At 36.5% G+C, this 20,847-nt stretch overlaps 1 long non-coding RNA gene and 1 pseudogene across 1 annotated transcript; one reads left to right on the top strand and one right to left on the bottom strand.

Annotated features, from left to right (window-relative positions):
- Positions 1 to 2,677: 2,677 nt before the first annotated feature.
- On the top strand, positions 2,678 to 3,900 carry LOC143676452 (uncharacterized). Its single transcript, XR_013172095.1, has 2 exons — positions 2,678 to 2,778; positions 3,779 to 3,900. It is a non-coding gene; the product is annotated as an uncharacterized LOC143676452 (long non-coding RNA).
- A 9,997-nt stretch (positions 3,901 to 13,897) lies between these two features.
- LOC143676453 (importin subunit alpha-4 pseudogene) lies at positions 13,898 to 16,314 on the bottom strand (annotated as a pseudogene).
- Between the last annotated feature and the right edge of the window lie 4,533 nt (positions 16,315 to 20,847).

Consider the following 20,847-nt stretch of genomic DNA (forward strand, 5'->3'; position numbering starts at 1 on the left):
TAGAAATAATGTATCTAAAGAAATAACTCTACTTTGAAAGGAACACATACACTGAGATTCAAATTTGTCTGGATCCTTTAGGATAAATTTGAAGTTTAGATGTGAAATAGAGATAGGTTGGTAGGATGCCTCATGTGCGGCATCTGACAGACATGCTGTATTGGGGATTCAGTTATATATTTGAACTTCCCAGACTGCTAGACTGTATTGTAGCAGGAATTATGAAAACATCTCTGATTTGTGGCTATCATTCCACTAATGCTGACAAACTTAAACTGAGAACCTATTGCTTCCATCAAATAAAAGAAATTAATTTGCCAGCTCCTTTGACAAAGGCTGATTATTGGAGCCACAAAGAGAATGGGGGGTAATGGGTGGAGGGAGAGGTGGATGAAGTAATACATGAAGGAAAGAGCAATCTGGTGTCTCAGAAGTGATGATGTGCTACCTGTAATTTACCCTGGATTCCCTTTCAGGAATAGAAACTAATTGTCTGATAATGTTAAATATACTGTTTCAGCAGGCATCCACTTGATTTCTCCCACTAGTATAAGTAACAGGGTCATTCATTCTGTAAGGATGAGTTCTTAAGGTCTTTTTAGGTACAGTTTTAAACTGTCTTCTTTCTTGTTCTAGGAATATAAAAAAAGGAACATTAAAACTTATAAAATATATATAGATAGATAGATAGATAGATCATATATTAGCCCTCTCTACATACTCTATTTGATTTTTGTTGTTGATTGTGTTAACTGGCCAGTTTTATCCTTTTAAATGAATATGTTTCATTACATTAACTGCACATCTCAATAGTGTTCAACATCATATTGAAGTGATGCTTCTATTAAAAACAATCTGTACAAGTTATTAATGTTCTGAAATATTAATTCAACTTTTATTAACTTTCTTTGCCATGTTAAAACATGTTAATATTTCTTTTTTGTATCATGTTTGATGATTGCTGTTAAATCCCAAAACCTCACTTTCCCCCTTTTTTACTATTAACAGGACCCCTCATCTCCAGCAGAGCATTGGATCTGCTATGTATCCTGTTAGTTACGAATGTTTCCCAAATATCTTATTTGGCAGGGGTCTGGGTAGTGGCATATTATCTGTTTCCTCATGTAAGGACCTATGAAAGATTTTTCTTTTTTAAACAAACACTTCTCTCTCCCCACTTCCCTAACCCCTAAACTCCTCCCCCATTAATCTCTAATCTGCTTTTTACCTCTGCAAATTTGTTATTTCTAGTCATGTAAGTGATGTCATACAATTTTTGTCCTTATGTGCCTAGCATATTTCACTGAGAATAATATTTTAAAGATTATTCCATGTTGCAGCATATCTCATAACTTCATTTTCCTTATGGTCGCATAATATTTCATCATGTGCATATACCACATTTTGTTTATCCATTCGTTTGTTGATGGACATTTGGGTTGTTTCCAGCTTTCCACTTTTGTGAATAATGCTGCTATGAATATTCATGCACAAGTTGCTGTTTGTGACCCCGATTTCACTCTCTTTGGGTACATATCTACAAGTGGAGTTGCTGGTGATAATGTTTCTTTATTCCCACTATTTATAAAAATCCTAATATTGAAAGATACATAAATATTTTTATGTTATGAAGCAAGTTATAAAATATATGAAAAGCTTGAACTGTTGGGCTTGACTCCACCACTTAACATTTCCACAGAAACCCCAAAAGAAAACTCTGAGGATATGAAAAACTGCCGGGACCGTCCTAAGAATGGCTATCTTTACAAGGTTGTTAATAGATCTTGGATTAAACCAGAATTGGAAAAAATGTGTGCAATGTCCAGGAAATGCCTTCTCAAAAATGTCAAACTGACTTTGACCTCACCCTCTACAGGGGCGGTTATGTCCTCCTGTGTTCCTGATTGCCCAATCTTTCAAACTCATATCAAATGATCACTGGTCCCTTTTCCTTAACTCTTCAAACAAAATCAGAGTTTACATTTCCTTGCCTCTATTGGTAACAAATGTCCCTTCCTTCTTCCTACCACTTTATAGCGCAAATGTGCATCCACATTCCCTGAGCTAAAGAAGCACATCATTCTACTTTATCCCCAGTAGAAATGGCTTCCCTCCCCTCCATCATTCCCAGAATTTAAATTTACATATCATACACAGCCTTGAAGTGGGTGCAGGGGGTTGGAGAATAGAGATGTGGTACGAATTTACTGCTGTGGTACAAAAGGAATGGCAGGCGCAGTAAATCAGACTCATCACATGGCCCAAGGTACAGGTAATCATTTGAAGGACCATTTATTTTCTAACACTGCCTGGAAGCTGTCTTATTAAGCATCCTCTCTTTGGATTTAGTCTAGCCATGAATTGTTCAATGACCCAGGCCTCTAAAGGATCTACCCTGAGGGTACTGTCTCTAGGCAACGGGAATTAATTTAAGAGATGTCACATCTACCTATAAGAGAAAAAGCCTGCAGTGCTAGTTAAATCTAAGTTGCCCTTATATACATGTTTCATTACTCCTGTTTCTGCACAGAACTCTAGCCACTAATGAAAACTTCACCCTAGAAATAAAGTACATTCTTTGCCAATTTGCTCCTAATTAGCAATGCCAATTTAGCATCATATGTGTATCCCAAAATGCAGCCTCCCACTTTTTTGAAATATTCAAATCTTTTTTATAGAAAAACACAAAAAGAAGTTGATTCCAGCTGTGACTTCATACATCTGTCTAAAAGTACTGTGATTTTCCAGTATTGGGTCCAACACTCAAAAGAAAAAAAGGTAACATGAAAGAAAACTAATTACTGAAAGGAACTAGACTATGTCCTGTTTTGTGGTACCTGAAAAACTTCAAATTTAAAGGTTTTTACACATTGCCATTAATTTATTTTCTAATATTTCATCAGCTCAAATACTAGCTAGAAGTACAAGGATTTGTCTTACATTCTAACATCTCTACTTCAAAATTTTATGAGACTCCATTTCTACCAAGAGAGAATGAGAGTCACTTTTAAAGAAGTATCTGAATAATGTCTGATAATTGATGGGATGGGTTCATGATTTGAGGAATGCTGTTTATAACAGGGAGATTTAAGGCTGAGTTCCCCTGGACAACAGTTATATAAACTCTTTCCTAATCTACAAAGAAAGGTTTGTCATAAAGTGATAACTGAATCTTTCAATAACTGGTTCTTAGCCCTTCATTCTTGTAGCTTCTCTTTGGTCTGCTACTCCTAGAATGAAAAAAAAAAAGGAACTATTAAGTGCCTTTTCTGTTTGCCAAAATTCCCTCAATATTTCCCAGCTTAATAAGAAATACTAATGCAGGACCTTCACCACAACACTGGCTCCCAACTGCCTGCCTGCCCTTGCCTTAAAAGATTCTGCCACTATCCTCTCTAGGCTATTTCCCTCCATTTAACTTGACGAATGAGAAACTAAAATCCAGCCTCACCTTGGACACATTTCCTAATCAGAAGTTCCCATGACAACCACTCCTGCACAAGTGTTCAATTCCTTACCAGTCTTTATTGTACTCTCTTTTTAAAGGTCTGCCCCTCAAGCAGAAAAGTTAAATTGTTCCTGGAAAAGACTGATTTTAACTTAGTTGGAGTAGGGAATGAGCTTTGAGACAAAACCGCATAATATGCATTGATGAATAGTAGGAAGATTCTGATAAAATCATTACCTTCAAAAACATGAACACACTTAGAAGGGTAAACTCAGCAAATTAATCACATGACAAAGTAAGGGACTTATAGAACCTATTTCTCCTCTGCAGGCTTATAAAGACACGACGTTTGAGAGGCAAGACGGAATATAAAAAGCGTGCAAGAGAAGGAAGTGAAGCTCGCTGAAGGCTAATTCTACCCAATTAAAAATCATAGAATCTGCCCAAAGAAAGACACTAAACCAGACTGAGCTTGAATTACACCCTTTATTTTAGTCATATATTTTAGATTTGTCTTGTCATGAGACGTTTTATTGCAAATTAAGAATTTGTGTTATTTCCTTAAAGTGCAATGTTCATTATCAAAGCTCCGGCAAAATTCTTTAGATATCAGAAAAATGTATGAGTTACCATAAGCATAATCATCTAAAAAACTCATTCAAGAAATTACTTACAGATGATGCTATGAAAATAGAGTGAAATGCTTTTTTAAAATAGTCAGAATACTACTTCTGACAAATTCTATCATACTCTATGGCACATCTGTTAACATCATTTTAGACTTTTTCACATCTTCATGATCCTTCAAACAATGATAATTCTCACATTAAAAATTAAAATGAAATAATTTTAAAAAGAGAAGCATAGTGTAGATAAAAGGTGGAAAGCAATGACAGAATTTTCATCAGTTAATACTTTACCAATTTCACACCAGAATTTATAGGCCCAATTTTAATCACTCTTCTTTTATTCTTAAGAACCACTTCTAGGCATACCCTTATAATCCATAACAAAAAATATAGCTTGCAAGTTCCACAAGCTCTCTTTTTGGTTTTTATCTTAGCAATACTAGATGACATTAGGAAATTTTTTTAGTCACTACTAAATGATTTAAGTCTTAGCAAATGTAGTTGATATTTCACATTTCTAGATAAAATTTGGAGCAGAGATAGTATGGCAAGCCATTTTTAAGGAGCTATTGGTTACTTTCACAATTTTGCTTGAAAAATGATAGCTACGCTATTTTCTTTTCTTGATATTTAGAAACTACTATTTACAAAAGAACAAAACACCTAGATGGGATGGGATGGGATGGGACTAGGTAGGAATCAGGATTTTTGAGTAAGGATTGAAACTAAGACCCTTTTGTTTAGAATATAGGAAATTTCATTAACATGTGGTCTCATTTTCTCACAGATATTCTCTTTATTAAAATGTATAAAGTTTGACATATACAAATTTCTGTCTTTATAGTAAATGAAATTGATGAAGAGACTGAAATACATGATCTAAGTTCTTTAGGCATTCACATTCTCAGTATGCTCCTTTACAAAATTCTTTTTTCTTGAGAATCCTCTAGTGCCCATAATCAACTCTGGAAAACCACAAGTAGAGAGGAAAGAAATGGGCTTTAAAGACAGTTCAGATTTGAATTCAAATCTTGGTTCTGGCACATGAGGAAGTTAATTCACTGATTTGAGATGTACTCCCTTCATGGAACTAAAACTTCCTCTCTCATGAAAGTATCTTAGGAATAAATGAGATGATTATGTAAATGTTCCTAGCATAAAAGCCTGCTATGTATAAAGCTCTCCATACATGTTAGAAGTTCTCTTCCTTTTTTTTTTTTAAATGTGCAAGCACTCTCCTTTTTAATTCAATTATTCAACAAACCTTTACTAACCATTTCCTACACATCATAAATACCGTTAACTTGATGCTGGGGATACAAATATAAATAACACATCACACTGCATTCAAGCTGCTCATGGTTTAATAGGGAAGAAAGATGAAAAAACAAGAGCAATATAGTAAGAATATTTCACTACTGGAGACTTATTTACGGATTCAATTCATATTACCTGAGCAGTTTTATAAATCAGGCATTGTTCTTGGCACTGGAGATTTAAATATGAGTAAGACAACCCTCAGGTGGGAAGATTTTCAATTATGGATTTTATTTCTTTAACAAATATAGGAGGGTCCATATTTGCTCTTTAAGTCAGTTTTGTTAGGTTACGTCTTTAAGGAATTTGTTCATCTAAATTTTAGAATATATAGGCATAAAGTGGTTTATAACATTCCCTTATCATCATACTAATGTCTGTAGAATCTGTGGTTGAGGTCCCATTTTTCATTCCAATATTAAACATCTGTACTTTCTCTTTTCCTTGATTAATTGCACCAAAAATTTATCAATTTTATTAGTCTTTCATATTAATCAACTTTAGTTTTGTTGGCATTCTCTATTGTATGTTTGCTTCTATTTAATTAATTTCTCCTCTTATTCTCATTATTTCCTTTATTCTACATTCTTTGCGATTAATTTACTGATCTTTCCCTAACTTCTTAGATGAATCTTTGATTTTTAGCTCTCCTTCTTCTATATTAAATTTATTCAAGACTATGAACTCACCTCTAAGCAGGGTTTTAACTGTTTTCCACAAATTTTAATGTTGTATTTTCACTAGCATTCAGTTTTATATGTTTTCTAATTTCCCTGGTAATTAGAAATTTCTTTGAACCCATGGGTTATTCATAAAAGTATTGCTTAATTTCTAAGCACTTGGAAATTTCTAGTTGGTATTTTATTATTGATTTCTAGCTAGAAATCAGGAACATATTGTGATAATCAATCTGATATTCATCTGCTGTTAAATAACTGGTCAATCTGATTGAATATATGGAGACTTGCTTTGCAGCCAAGCAAGTAACAAATATTTTATATAATTATTCTTTAGGCGCTGGGTGCAGTCTTCTATGTGTATATGCATATTTATATATTAGATAATATTTGTTAATTTGATTATTCAGATGTTCTATATTCTATATTCTCAGCTTATCAGTTACTTACAGTAGAATGTTAAAGTCTCCCACTTAAAGGACTTTGTTGATATTTCCCTTGAGTGCTGTCAAATTTTGCTTTAATTATTTTGAAGATGTCAAAATATATTTAAGAATTCTCATATCTTCCTGAGAGATTGGCACCTCTTTCATTATAGTTTATTTCTCTTTATCACTTATAATACTCCTTGCCTTGTAGTTGACTTTGTCTGATACTAGTTTTTTACACCAGCTTTCTTTGGTTGCCAACCTTTCTGTATGTTTATATTTAACTTGTGAGTACTGAAGAAAAATATAGTTGGGATTTAGTTTTGCATCCAGTGTGACAATCTTTGTCTTTTAATTGGTATATTACACTTAAGGTAATAAGTGATCTATTCGGGTTAAATCTTTCATATTACTATTAGTTTCCTCTTCTTTCTGGCATAGTTCTGAATTATGCAGTTTTACTATTTTACTTTCTTCCTTTTTTAGTACCTTCTTATATTTTGGGGGCGTGGTGCATGGTCCAGGAATCTAACCTGGGTCTTCCGCATGGAAAGCGAGCATTCTACCACTGAACCACCCATGCACCCTTTTACTTTTTTATTTTACTAAGGCCACTGTATGATTACAATAAGCATCCTCGATTTTTTAAAGTGTAATTCTTAGACAATGTAAGGTCCTTAAAATAATTTAACTCCATTTATCCTCTCATATTTTGTGCTGCTTTTGTTATATGTTTTAAGACCAACAGCATATTATTAGCAATCTGTATTTATTTGGATGTATCCATATATTACTTTATTCCAAAGCTTTCCATTCCTTTCTCCATTTCCATTCTTCCATTTAAGATCATTTTCTGTCTGCATGAAATGTTTCAATAGTATTCCTTTCAGCACAGATCTTCTGAGAAAAAAATTGTCTCAACCTTTATCTAAAAATGTCTTATTTGACCTTTTCTGAAGCATATATTTAGTAAGACAGAATTTTTGTGACTAATATATTTCCTTAGTACTTTGAGTGAAAATTTCATTATCATCTTCTTTCCACTGTTTCTATTGGAAAGTCAACCAACAAACTTATCATGACTAATTTGAAAGTAATACATCTCTTTCCCTGATGGCTTCCTTCATGGATCTCCTTTTCAGTGTCCATAGTACTTCCTGAATATGTGGCTTGATTTCTTCAATCAGTTTTGGAAAATTCTCAGCCATTAGCTCCTCAAATATTTCTTTTGCCCCATTCTCTTTCTTCTTCTGGAACTCCCAACTGCACGTATGTTAAACCTGCTTCTTGGTCTCATATATCTCTTATGTCTTTTTGCATATTTGTCCTTTTGTCTCTGTGTGTCTGTCTGAACATTTTCTTTTTCCTACATACAATGATTACTAATTTTTTCTCTAGCTCTATTAAAAATGTTAAGCTACACATTAAGTTTTTAATTTCAGTTATTTATTTTGAGTTCTAGAAACTCCTTTTGATTCTTTTCTCTTCTAGATCTGTTCAGAAATTCTTCATCCTTGACTACTAAACACAGTTTTTATTTTAAAATACATATTGTATAACTCCAGTAGCTCTATTTCCTGAGTGCTTCTGTCATCTTTCACTTTGGTCAGTTTTTCTTTGTATGTGAATGGGTTATGCTTTTATTGAGTGACACATTTCGCAGAGTTAAAAAAAAAAATGGGGATTGTAAAGTTAATTTAAGTACCTGCATGACCTTATCTTCCACAGAGAATTTACTTCTTTTTTCTTTTTTTTTTTTTGGCAGGAGTTGGGGGGGTGGAAGCAGTGAGAATTTACTTTTGCTTCCTTAAGGCAGCAAGGCTAATAATAGTTCACTTGAATCCAGTCAGAGATTGAGATAATTTGAAGCTGGCCTTTAGGCATTATAAAGATTGGTCTATTTCCAGTGTATCTTTACTGGATTGTAGCCCTTGAAGGTACCAATTTAGAAGACAGAGTACTTACTAGAGGCCTACTTCCCTAAAAGATCCTAAACTCCAATTTGCATTCCTTTTTCCCCATAATATTCATAAAAACTCTGCTCAGCTTCTCAGCTTTTCACTGCTCTTGCTTTTTTTTTTAATTTGATAGTTTTTTTTTAATTGATTACAAAACCTAAGCCCATATACAAAATTAGGAACACATTTAGATGCCTCTTTTGAAAGAATGGTTTAGTCTTTTTTAACTGAATTAAAAAATAAAATAAAAACAGTGCAATTTTTAGACACTTTTGAAAACTTTAAAGTGCAGCATCATGTATGAAATGGTACAATTCCAATTCAAAACTAATATGGTTACAACAAACTGAATCAAGCAAACGCATCCACAGGTCCACACTACTCGATGCTGATATTCACCTAAAAATGTCCATTTGGATTGAGAACACAAGAGGAAAGAAGAACATCATAATAGAGGCCAATTTTTATCTTAATGTGCACAAAATTTTCAAGGTAATCATCAGTAAGCATGGAGAGTCCAGAAGAAACTAAACCAGAGGGAGTACAATTCACAACATCAAGAAGATTTGGACTTAAAGGGTTTCACCAAAATTTGTGACTTTGTTATTCCTACTTTTAGTGAATATCACACGCAAAAATTTAGATTACAGGGTCTGAACAGGATGCGGTTACTAAATGAAGCTAAACTCAAAAACTGGATTAAGATAAAAAGGTACAATGGCCTTCAACTCAATTTTATGTGCACAAGAGTTGAAAAATCTGAGCCACCTTAAAGAGAAAGTGATTCTCAAATTTATAAAGCCTATAAATACTCAGAGGTCAAACCACTACATTAAAACAGATTCTCTAGCAAGTAAAAATCTTGCAGTTTAAACATACTCTTATATCCACTTTAGATGCAAGACAAAACTCACTCTTTTAAGTGACTCCTCCTTGGCAGATACGTATATTTGTAATTACTACACATCTGCTATGTTTGTTTATCAGTGAAAAAAACCCCAGCTGATTCACAAAGCTCTGATGGCATCTGTCTCATCTTCATCTCAGGAAATACACACCCCATCTGATAAATAAATAAGTTTAGATTTTCTATCCCTCTGTTCTAGTCTTCTAGCTGCCACAATGCAATATACTAGAAATGGAATGGCTTTTAAAAAGGAGAATTTAATAAGTTGCAAGTTAATAGATTTTAGGCTGTAGAAATGTCCCAATTAAAGCAAGACTATAGAAATGTCCAATCTACTATATCCAGGGAAAGATACCTTGATTTGAGAAGGCTCATGAAGTTCAAGATTTCTCTCTCAAGTGGAAAGGCACATGGCAAACAGGGTCAGAGTTTCTCTCCAGGCTGGAAGGGCACATGTTGAACATGGCATCATCTGCTAGCTTCCTCTCCAGCTCCCCGGGAGGCACTGTCCTTCATCTCCAAAAGTTGCTGGCTGATTGACTCTCTGCTTTGTGGTGCTGTGGTGTTCTCTGCTCTCTCAGATTCTCAAGTTTTCTCCAAAATGTTTCCTTTTTTATAGGATTCCAGTAAAGTAATCAAGACCCACCTAGAATAGGTGGAGACACGTCTCCACTTAATCCAGTTTAACAACCACTCTGGAGTCACATCTCCAGGGAGATAGTCTAATTAAAGTTTCAAATATACAGTACAGAATAGGGATTAGAAGAAACAGCTACCTGTACAAAATGGGATTAGGATTAAAACATGGCTTTTCTAGGGTACATACATCCTTTCAAACTGGCACATTCCACCCTCTGGACCCTAAAAAAGACATGTTTTTCCTATATACAAAACACATTAATTATGTCACAATATCAGAAATCTTTAAGCCATTCAGTAGCAATACAAATGAAATACAAACTTAGAAACAGTGCAAACTCCTATCAAAGTTAGTTACAGGCACGGTCGAAGGCAAAATTATCCTCTGGCTCTGGACCTGTGGAACTCAGAACAAGTTATTTGCTGCCAACATACAAAGGAGAAACAGTCATAGGATACATATATCCATTTCTATAAGGAGGAAGGAGACCCAAACAGTCTCAAAAACCTGAGGGCAAACTCCAATAGATTTCAAAGTCTGAGAGTCATTTATCTTTGGGGCTTCAGAAAGCAGCAGCAGTCCCACCCTTTCCAAGGGCCTACACAGAACCCTGCCTCCCTCCTAAAGCAAACTTGGGTAGACTACCTTTTCTCAGCTCCATCCTTTCCAAGCATTAGGGCTGCACCTGGACTCTCTGCCATCTCAGGGGCCCACACTCAACCCCTCCATGTGGTGGCAGCCAGGCTCTCCCCAACCCCCAAGGGATGCGCTTCACCCTCTCCAAGGCCTGAGGTGGCATGACTCTTCCTCTGCAACAAAGTGGAAGGCCCATCCTCTACCTCTGGGGCAAGCTCACCCTCTCCACATGCTTGGGTGGGTCTGTTCTCCTGGCCCGAGACTTCTTAACTTCAGACCCCAGGCACCATGGTTTTGCCTCTGAAGTATTTTTCCTGCAATGTGTCACTTCTCCGTTCCTCTCAGTCCTGACCAGTAGTGGTTCTCTTTATACAGATCCTACAACACTCTTGTTGGCTTTCGATGCAGTAGGCTCGGATTGTGCCCATCAGACATAAGGAGTTTCCACAGATCTTCCCTGGATAACTCCATGTCCAATCCTGGCTTTCTCTGAAATGGCTGACTGGTTCCATATCTGGCCATCCTCACATGGGGTACTATTCTCTGGGATCTCCTTTCCTGGAAGCTCAGAGTTTTCCAGAACTTCTGGTTTCTTTGTACCCAAGAGTTCAGTTCTCAGTTTATCTCTTTCCTGTCACATTTCACTATAAGCTGCAAGGAGAAACCAGGCTGCACCTTCCACATTTAATTTGGAAATTTCTTCTGCTAAATATCCAAGTTCATGGCTTTTAAAATCTGCCTTCCTGCCAAAGCCACTAGTCAGCTTTGCCAGATTATCTGCCATTTTAAAATAAGGATCACCCTTCTTCTGGTCTGCAATAACACATGACTCATTTCTGTCTAGAACCAGGTCAAAGGTATCTTTAGAGTCCATATTTCTACCAACAGTCTCTTCAAAGCATTCTAGGCCTTCTTTATCAAGTTCCACACAACTCCGCCAAAATCTTCCCCTTATCCATTTAAAAAGCCATTTCAACATGTTTGGTATTTGCAAACTGCAGCAGCACCCCACTCTTGGTACCAAAATCTGTGTAGTGCCTCTTGTGTTTCGTGCCTGCATTTTCCATTGACTATAAATTCCTTAAGGGCAGAGATTGTTTCTTATTCTCATCTGTATTCTAACTGCCTAGCACAGTGGAGTACATAAGGATAATAATAATTAGCATTTATTTAATATCTACTATGCGCTCAATACTTTATTGGATTAATTTTCATTCTCACCATAATCCTCATTCTGTGGGTGTATGTTCCCCATTTTATAGTGATACATGGGTACCCAGAGGGGTTATTTAAAGGGGTTAGTGACTTATCTGGGATTTAAACTACTCAGATATCTTCCTTCATTCAACAAACATTAATTGAGCACCTACTATGTGTGGTCACCATGCTGGTTGCTGAGTATACAATAATGAACAAAACAGGGCTATTTGAATTGAAAGCTCTCTCTATGATGCTAGACCACCTTCTTACACTTTTTACCTACTTGTCCTCTCAAACTTAAAGGGTGAACTTCTCACAGAATCACATTGCCAAATGGAAAAAGGTGATATATAACATGCCCTGGACTCTGAAGAGTGGGAGGAGAAGAAATCATTGAAGTGAATTTCATCATTTCAGAAAATGAGAGAAGGATTACAACCAAGCTGATCTGAAATGTATTTCCTCTTGTATCCCAAACCCCCACTTCTTGCCTTCAAGTACTAGACACTTGAGACTCTGTGTGATGTAGCCTAAGAATGCACATGTTGCTGAAGCGGGGCTGACCCAGAGCTCACACCCATCCCCTGCCCCCTAAACCCTGATGTAAGGCAGGTCCGTGAATGTGATGTGGCAGCTGAGCCAGAGCTTTAGAACTTAGACACCTTCACCTGCTTTAGAGCCCCTGTGATAATTTGTCAGGCAGAAGGAAGACAAAAACCTCCAAAGGTGAGAGATATTGCATCAGCATTAGCACACCCACCTCTGAGAGATGCCATAAGGATGTCAGCCTTGGAAATCTGAGCCTTAAAGAGGACTTTATAATGAAAAATGACTCAGTTGGGGAATTACATCAAACAGATGATTCAGACAGAAACCATAAACTCTGATATTCCAGTAAGCTGGACCCAGCAATAACTGAAGCTAATGCACTCTGCTTCTGCTTTGGGTACCAGACATTTAATAGGCCCCAAGATACGCTGGGAGCCATAATGGCTACAAGGGAAAATTACTCATGGTAAACCAGGAAGTCTGAGGCTAGACATGGAAGAGAAGGACATGCATGTGAAAAGGCATCAGGAGTCATGCAGCACAGCGGTTTAAAGGCTGCATTTTCTACTGAGGGGCCTTGTTAAAAGTGGGGCCCTTCTTATCTGCCCTTGGAGGGTGGGGTAGGGTATTTCCCAATGCATTGGGAAAGCATACCCAATAAACAATAGCAACAAAACTATTTTTGTGACAGCATACATTGTTCAATTTAAAAACGTTCAAGTCCATATTCTTTCATTAATAGCTAGGTCAGACAATCTACCAAAAACAATGACTTTACATAGTAATATCAGATTTTGCAGAATTATTTAAAGGTCACTGCAAATCAGGTTTACATTAAACGACTACAGATTATTCCTCTGCAGAGAACTTTGTTGGAATATTTTTAAATGTGAATATGCTTTTAGAGTAGAATTCAAATGAACTTTTCCAAAACTCAAAGAACAAACTTCTAAAGAGTTGCCAGTTTGTTGCCAACCATGTTATCAAGAGCACTAATAAAATTATTTTAAGACTAAATTACAGTAAACATGAAACCTCCACAGTTTAAATCCAATAGAAATCAACCATATTCAATTATCGATTTAAACTGAAAACTATTAACTCTTCAAAGCTGAAAGCAAGATTTATTTTTTTACATCATCAATGGGTGTTTTAGATTTTTGTAGGTTTTTTCCTTTATAGTCAGGGACTGTTGCTTTCAATTTAAACAGAAGTTCAATTCCATAACAGGTTGCAGCTCAGGTAAAATACCATCGCACAGCATTTGATTATTTCAACAGCAAGAACCCACAGGCTGGAGTGAGTGGTCAGACAGGGCTTGCTGCTCTCAAAAATCAAGTATAATAGCGAAAGCATTATCATCCATATCGAAAGTTATTCCTCCAACCCTGGCTTCTGAAGCAGATAACAACCACCTCAGTTACTGGTAGATGAAGGACAGTTTTTTAAAACCTACAGATATAATCAATAGTCAAGTTTCTTTTCTTTAAATTACTTTTTTTGTGTCAGTCCCACCAATGAAGGTCATTTGGCTTGTACTTTAAGATCTATTCTTCCACACAGAGAGCATGAAAATATGTCTGTGGATGGCAATGATGAGGCTCAGACCAGACCGCACCTCTCTGAAGTCTTCTGACATGTGTATGTGTCACACCAGTGTCCTGATCCACTGTATACCATTTTCCAAAGGGTACAGATACGCCATTGCCATAGAACATTCTCAATTCATGACTGTAGTCAGTGAATGGCACCAGGGACAGAGATGAAGAAGGTAGCTGAGATTGTTAAGGGAAATTCTAAAACAGTTTAGGGAATCATGCAGATTTCCAGTAAGAGTGACTTTGGCAGCTGGGAAGTGACTAAGACATGGCTTGCTTTAGAAGCATCAGAACAAAGAGGAATGTGTGTTTGGGAGACTTTTGTTGTTGCAGTTGTTCTTGTCATTTGATAGCCATCTGGTGGTGCTTCATATAGAATGTGGGAAAGACACTGCTCTCAATTGAACTTAAAAATTAAATTCTTTTGTTTGAAGTTTGGCTGTTGGGTCAAATTGTAGGTACCTCCTTGAGTTGCTTCAGGATTGAGGCTAGGATCTTAATCGATATTGCCACCAGAGAAATACTGATCCATGATTTCAAATGCTAACTTATATATGTCTTCATTTTCATGATACTGTAAAACTTCATTTTTTTTCCAAACTTTCCCATTATTCTATTATTTCAGCTATTGTGCTTGCTTCATCATCAGCCATTATCAGAATATTTTTCAGACCATCTAGAACCACCTGAACAACTTGAGAATCTTTTGTTGAGAGTAAATTACAGAATGATAATATTACATTCTGTGAACAAGTTACTCAACCTGATCTTTTCTACCACAGATCATTAAGTTGCTAATTGCACAAGAAGTTTCTTTCTGTGTTCTAAAGTTCCCCTTAGCAAGCTGGTGAATCATCATAGGGATTAATCCAGAATCTACTACAGCTTGAATTTGTTGCTGGTTACCTACTGTCTTGTTGGAAAGGAACCAAGCTGCTTCTTCTCTTTCAGCTGTGATAGGAGATTTGGGAAGTGGGACAAGATATCACAGTTGAGAACAGCCTGGATCTGCTCGTCGGTCACTATGTTGCCAACTGCCCTAAATGCTGCTGTTTGAACTTTCACTTCCTGGTGGCTCAGAAGGGGCATGAGAAATGGCACAAACCCTTGAAACAATAACATCTGTACTGCTCATTGCCTCCATCTGTCAAGTATGACAGAGCCCAGAAAGTGTCTACAAGAATGTTTATGTCTGCATGAGGACACATAATGCTGGCAAAATCTATTGAACTGTCTCCATAGGCAGTGGGGGTCCTTATTCCTGCAGAGCCTGACAATGACCCATATAACATTCTGAAGGAAGATGATGGGAATGAAAGGATTGGTGAAAGACAGAAGAGGTTTGACAACTTCCAGTGATAGGACATAACCTTTACATTGAGGACCATCACCTAAGATGTTCCCAGTGTCCATACTGCTTGTTCACAAACATTCTGATGTGATAATTGGAGAAGTCTCGAGAAAAGAAGTACTGCATTGGACCGTACAACAGCTTGAGTCTGTGCAGAAGTTCCTGGTGCTACGTTAACTAGCACCCAAGCAATTCAAACTGTAATGAAGGATTATCATCCCTTTCTAGGCATTTGACTAGAATTGATAAAATCCCAGATTTTATTAGATTATCAATTGGTGGGTTTCTGTCACTAGATAACAGCTTTCTTACAGCCAGACAGCACTCAACTGGACCACCTGGGATATCACTTCTGGCATTCTGCAATATAGCTTCTAGTGTTACATTTTGTGCTTTAAAGTTAGCACCAACATCTGAATCTTCTAAACTTTCTTCTTGAAGAACATTTCTCTTTTTCAATGAAGACTCATCTCTTTTCTTCTTCTGCGGTTCAACTGTCACTTCATTTCTGTGTCTTCCACTTGCTTCCACATCACGGCCCTTTTTCTTGAAGCTCTTGATGTGGTGGTTCTCCAAGTTCTCAGCCATGGCAGTATGCGAGGTGGTGGCAGTGGGCAGTCTCCTGCTTTAGCTTTTGAAATCTATTTTCTAGAAGAAGAAAATGTTCCCAAATGCTGGACCAATCTTTATTGGTTTCCCTCTTCTTCCAACTCTTGGCTTAAATAGGTGTGATAGCTCTCTGGTGCCTTCATATAGATATTCTTTTCTTCCTAATGTTTTATCTAGATTTTGTGACCATTCTTATCTGAAGGATCGGTTAGAAATAACCTAGTCAACTATCAACAAAGATAGAACCTCTCTGATCCATGCTCTTTTTAAGTTCATTTTTAGTTGGCTATGTTGGGCTACTCCATTCCTTCTATATTATGTCACTTTAATTTTCCATCTTAAAATGCATCTCCAGCCAGACCATTGGTTCATGCATACTAGGCTGACATGACTCAAAAATTCCAAATCAAATATGCAATATGATAAAAAAAGAAAAAATAAGAGAAAAGAAAAACAGGGAGGGGAGGGGAAGCAGGAACAGAGCAAAAATGCTCCAAATTCTAGGATGTTCAAAAATGGTTGGTATCTCCCAAGCCCCAAGCTAGCATTTCCCTGTTTTTTCTTTCTTTCCATTGCTATGGCAATTCTGGGCTTATCTGCCATGGGGTCTTGGTCGCTGTTGGAGGCCAGAGCTAGCAGTTTCTGTTGTGATGTTTAGGTTCTGGTGTCAGCTTGGCCAGGTGATGATGCCCAGTTTTGTCTGGCCAGGCAGGCACTGGCCTAACCATTGCTACAGGATATCCCATGGTTGGCTGATAAACCTGAAGGCTGGTTTATGACATCATCAGTCAGTTGATTGCAGCTATGGCTGATTATATCTATGATCAACTAAGGAAGTACCTCCCACAAACAAGATAATCCAATCAGTTGGTTTTGATTCAGTTGGTTGAAGACTTTTCCTCCAGCCAGTGAGCCTCTCCCGTGGAGTTCATCTAGACCCTTCATGGAGTTGCCAGCTTCATGGCCTGCCCTACAGATTTTGGACTTTTCCATTCCCATGGTTGTGTGAGGCACCTTTATAAATCTCATATTTACAGATATCTCCTGTTGGTTCTGTTTCTTGAGAGAATCCTGACTAATAATACACTGGTCCTGGTGGCAACTTGATGTAACTGCAGAGGCAGATATTCCCACCCCCCAGGGACCCCACTGAAAAATCTTCTAAAATCATAACACCATTTAAAAAATCATAATGATGTAACTAGTTATTCATGGTCAATAACTATTGTTCAAGGGAAATAGAAAAAGCAGCACTAGAAATACACCATGTAAACGAAACTAAAATTTATTGAGGGAGAAAATGTGTGAGTAGGAAAAAACACCAAAATGCACATGATACCCCAAATGCTCATAATTCCAGAGTGGAGTGCCTGGGCTGAACACAGATTCACCATAGAAAATATTCCATGAGAGAACCCTGTCCCTGTAACACTGTCAAGAAGTATAAGGACAAGATAAAATCCTAGTGGACTATTTAACAATGGGAACTTCCTGACTGGAGAAATGGCTCTGAAAAAAGGGGGAGCCTCTAGAGTTCAGCTAAGGGATCACTCATAGTAGCACAGCAGGTGTTAGTGAAAGACCTTGCTCTTCTTGTATCGGGCAAGCTTGATGCTCCTGGCTGAGCCAAGTTTTTGTAAAGCCACCAAAGGGAGAAGGGTGAAAGCCTCAAGAATAATCACCAGGGTAAACCAAGAAAAAAAGGTTTATCTTTTTTCGAGTTTTAGTCCTAGTTCTACAATTAGCTCAGTCTCAATCTCCTCAGCATACTTGCAGATGATGAAAGAGTTGAAATTTGATAAATTTAATTCTAGCCCTGATATTATGAGTCTGTTTTCTAATTCTCCATAGCGTGTCCAGGCCCAAGCTTTACATAATTTGTTCTTCCTCTCATTTGTTTAGATCAGTGATTCTCAGCCTTGACTACACACTAGAATCATCTAAAACACTTTTTTTATTACAGAAAATTTCAAGCATATATAAGTAACTAGAATGGAACAACAAGCCCTGTGTACTCATCACCTGATCTCAACCATTATCAATATTTTTCCATTTTTGTTTTATTTGTTATCTTCTACCACTACCTAACTCCACTCAATTATTGTCATGTTTAGTTTTTATAGTACAAAAGCTTACATACACTGAAATGCACAAATCTTAGGACAGTTTTGTCAAATGGATTCAACCACATAATTTACATCCCTATTCCAGAGAGAATATCTATGTCTATTCAGAAAATTCCCTCATTTGGAACTGCTTTACAATGTCACATAAATGGAATCATATAATTTATATTATTTTATGTCCACTTTCTTTGGCTCAGCATAACATCCGGGACGGTCATCCATGTATTAGTTTTCTATTACTGTGTAACAAATCACTACAAATTTAGCAGCTTAAAATAACACAAATTTATTATTTCACATTTTCTGTAAGTTAGAAGTCCAGGTACAACATGACTGGATTCTCTGCTAAAGGTCTCACTGGTTGAAATCAAGTTCTTCTAAACTCACTAGTTGTTGAAAGAACTCATTTCCTTGTGGCTGGAGGACTGAGGTCCCTATTTTCCTACTAGCTGTTGGCTAAGGACCAACCCCAGCTGCTAGAGACCACATGTAATTCCTTGTCCCATGGCCTCAAAAGGTAATTTACCGTTGTGGGTGTTTGCTCTTCTCCAGTCATCCAGAGGGTCTCTCTCTGACTTCCTCTTCTATGACCAACTAGAGAAAAATCTCCACTTTTAGAGGACTCACTTGATTATGTTAGAACTACCGAGAATAATCTCCCATATATAATATGATAAATAATATAATATAATATAATATAATATAATATAATGTAATATAATATAATATAATATATACAATATATTGCCATATATTGTAACATACTTGCAGAAGTGATATCTCATCATATTCATGCTTTCTACCCACATTTCAAGGAATTTAACAGGGTGTTTATACCAGGGAGGAAACATCTTGAGAGTCATCTTAGAATCCTGCCTAACACAACCCATGTTGTTGCATGCAATGAGTAGTTCATTTTTTTTTTATTGCTGAGTATTCCATTGTATGAATATATTATAATGTGTTTATCCATTCTCCTATTGAGAGATATTTGGTCCATTAACAGATTTTTTGGCTATTGGGAATAAAGAGGCTAAGAACATTTGTACACAAATCTTCACTTGGTTTTATATTTTCACTTCTTCTAAGTATACACCTAGGAGAAGAAATGCTGAGTCATATGAGAAGTATATGTTTAACATTATAAGAAACTGCTAAATAATTTTTCAAAGCGATTGTACAATTTTACCTGCCCACCAGTTGCACCACGACCTCATCAATATTTTATAATGTCAGTGCCAGAGAAACTTTTTAAAATCAGGCTACCTAGGCCACACCTCATACCAATTAAATCAGAATCTTCACATTGGTATTTTTAAAGCTCTCCAGGTACTACTAATATGCAGCCAAGGCTGAGAATCGCTAACCTAAATGGGCAATATGGCCCATTTTTTTCTCCTTCTCCATGAATATGTTTAATTGATACAAGCTCCATCATAGTACATACAGTTTAAAAAGCAAGATTGAAAATAAAAAATATGTTCCTAGGAGGTAGTTTTGTGTTAATAATATGTCTCTGGATAGACTAAGGACATTCTTCACATTTTTTCTTTTGTTAAAAGTCAGATTTTTCATTTATGAGGATGTAACATGTTTTCCATTTAGAATAAACTTTAAAAAGGGACGTGGAGGGCAGACTACAGTGGCTCAGCAGGCAGAGTTCTCGCCTGCCATGCCAGAGATGTGGGTTCGTTTCCCAGTGCCTTGCCCATGAAAAAAAGAAAGAAACATGGAACTTGGGGTGCTCTAGTTCTTAAATATATTTTATTTCATTTTAAGCCAACTCTACTTGTTTTTCTTGTTTAACCTAAGCTTTAGGCATTAGAATGAGGTAGTTCACACTACTCCATTATCAAATGTTGATAATCTTTTCATTTTTTTTCCTATTAAGGGAGGCTTTAGTGAACAGCAAGAGCTCTGGAGACAGAGAGTGAGTGATATGGTTTCCACAATTTACTAGCTATGTAATTTTGGAAGGATACTTAATATCTGTGTGCCATGGTTCCTCATCCACAAAATGATAATAATTGTACTAGCTTTAGCCAAAATATAATAATAATTATTATTAACAAATGGAAAATGAAATAGAAAGAAACAACCAACATAAGATACACATTTGCAATTTAGTTATTCTTGCTTAAGATTAAACTGCATTCTACAGAACGTTCGACATATTGGCCACTAGGAAAGCATGCAGGAAATACAGAACCAAGAAACCAGGTTAAAAATACAAAGCAGAGACATGTAATACAGTACTGTAGCAAACTGAAAAAGGACAAACTTGTGCAAAATTATTTTCATAATCACAGTTACAAATGCATGTAAGACCAAATGGGTAACTATAAACATGAACCTAAAATGATGGAATCATAGGACATTACAGCCAAAGAGCTCTGTCGTTCCAGGGTCCTTTTAACAACGTTTGCAAGCAATGTAAAACTTGGTCAACATTTGTGATCTTTTAGGAGCTAATTTTTGACCTAATGAATTAATCTGTTGCATCCTTGAAATCCTTTATGTAGCATCACCTGAAACCCTTTATTTTTAGTCAAAGCACTGGAATGTGAGTAACACAGTTCTTTCTAGAGTATATACAACCATTTCACAGAATGACTAAAGGAAAATATACAGATAGCATATTTCAGGGGAGGTCAAGGCGCATTCACAGACAGTAATTTATTTTCACATTTCCAAATGCCAATAGTAAAATTTTGAGTAAGTGAATAACTAATGAAATTCAACGAGAAAAAAAATAAGTTCAAAGTGACAGAAAG

This window comes from Tamandua tetradactyla, chromosome 3, assembly GCF_023851605.1.
Source record: "Tamandua tetradactyla isolate mTamTet1 chromosome 3, mTamTet1.pri, whole genome shotgun sequence".
Lineage (NCBI taxonomy): Eukaryota > Metazoa > Chordata > Mammalia > Pilosa > Myrmecophagidae > Tamandua > Tamandua tetradactyla.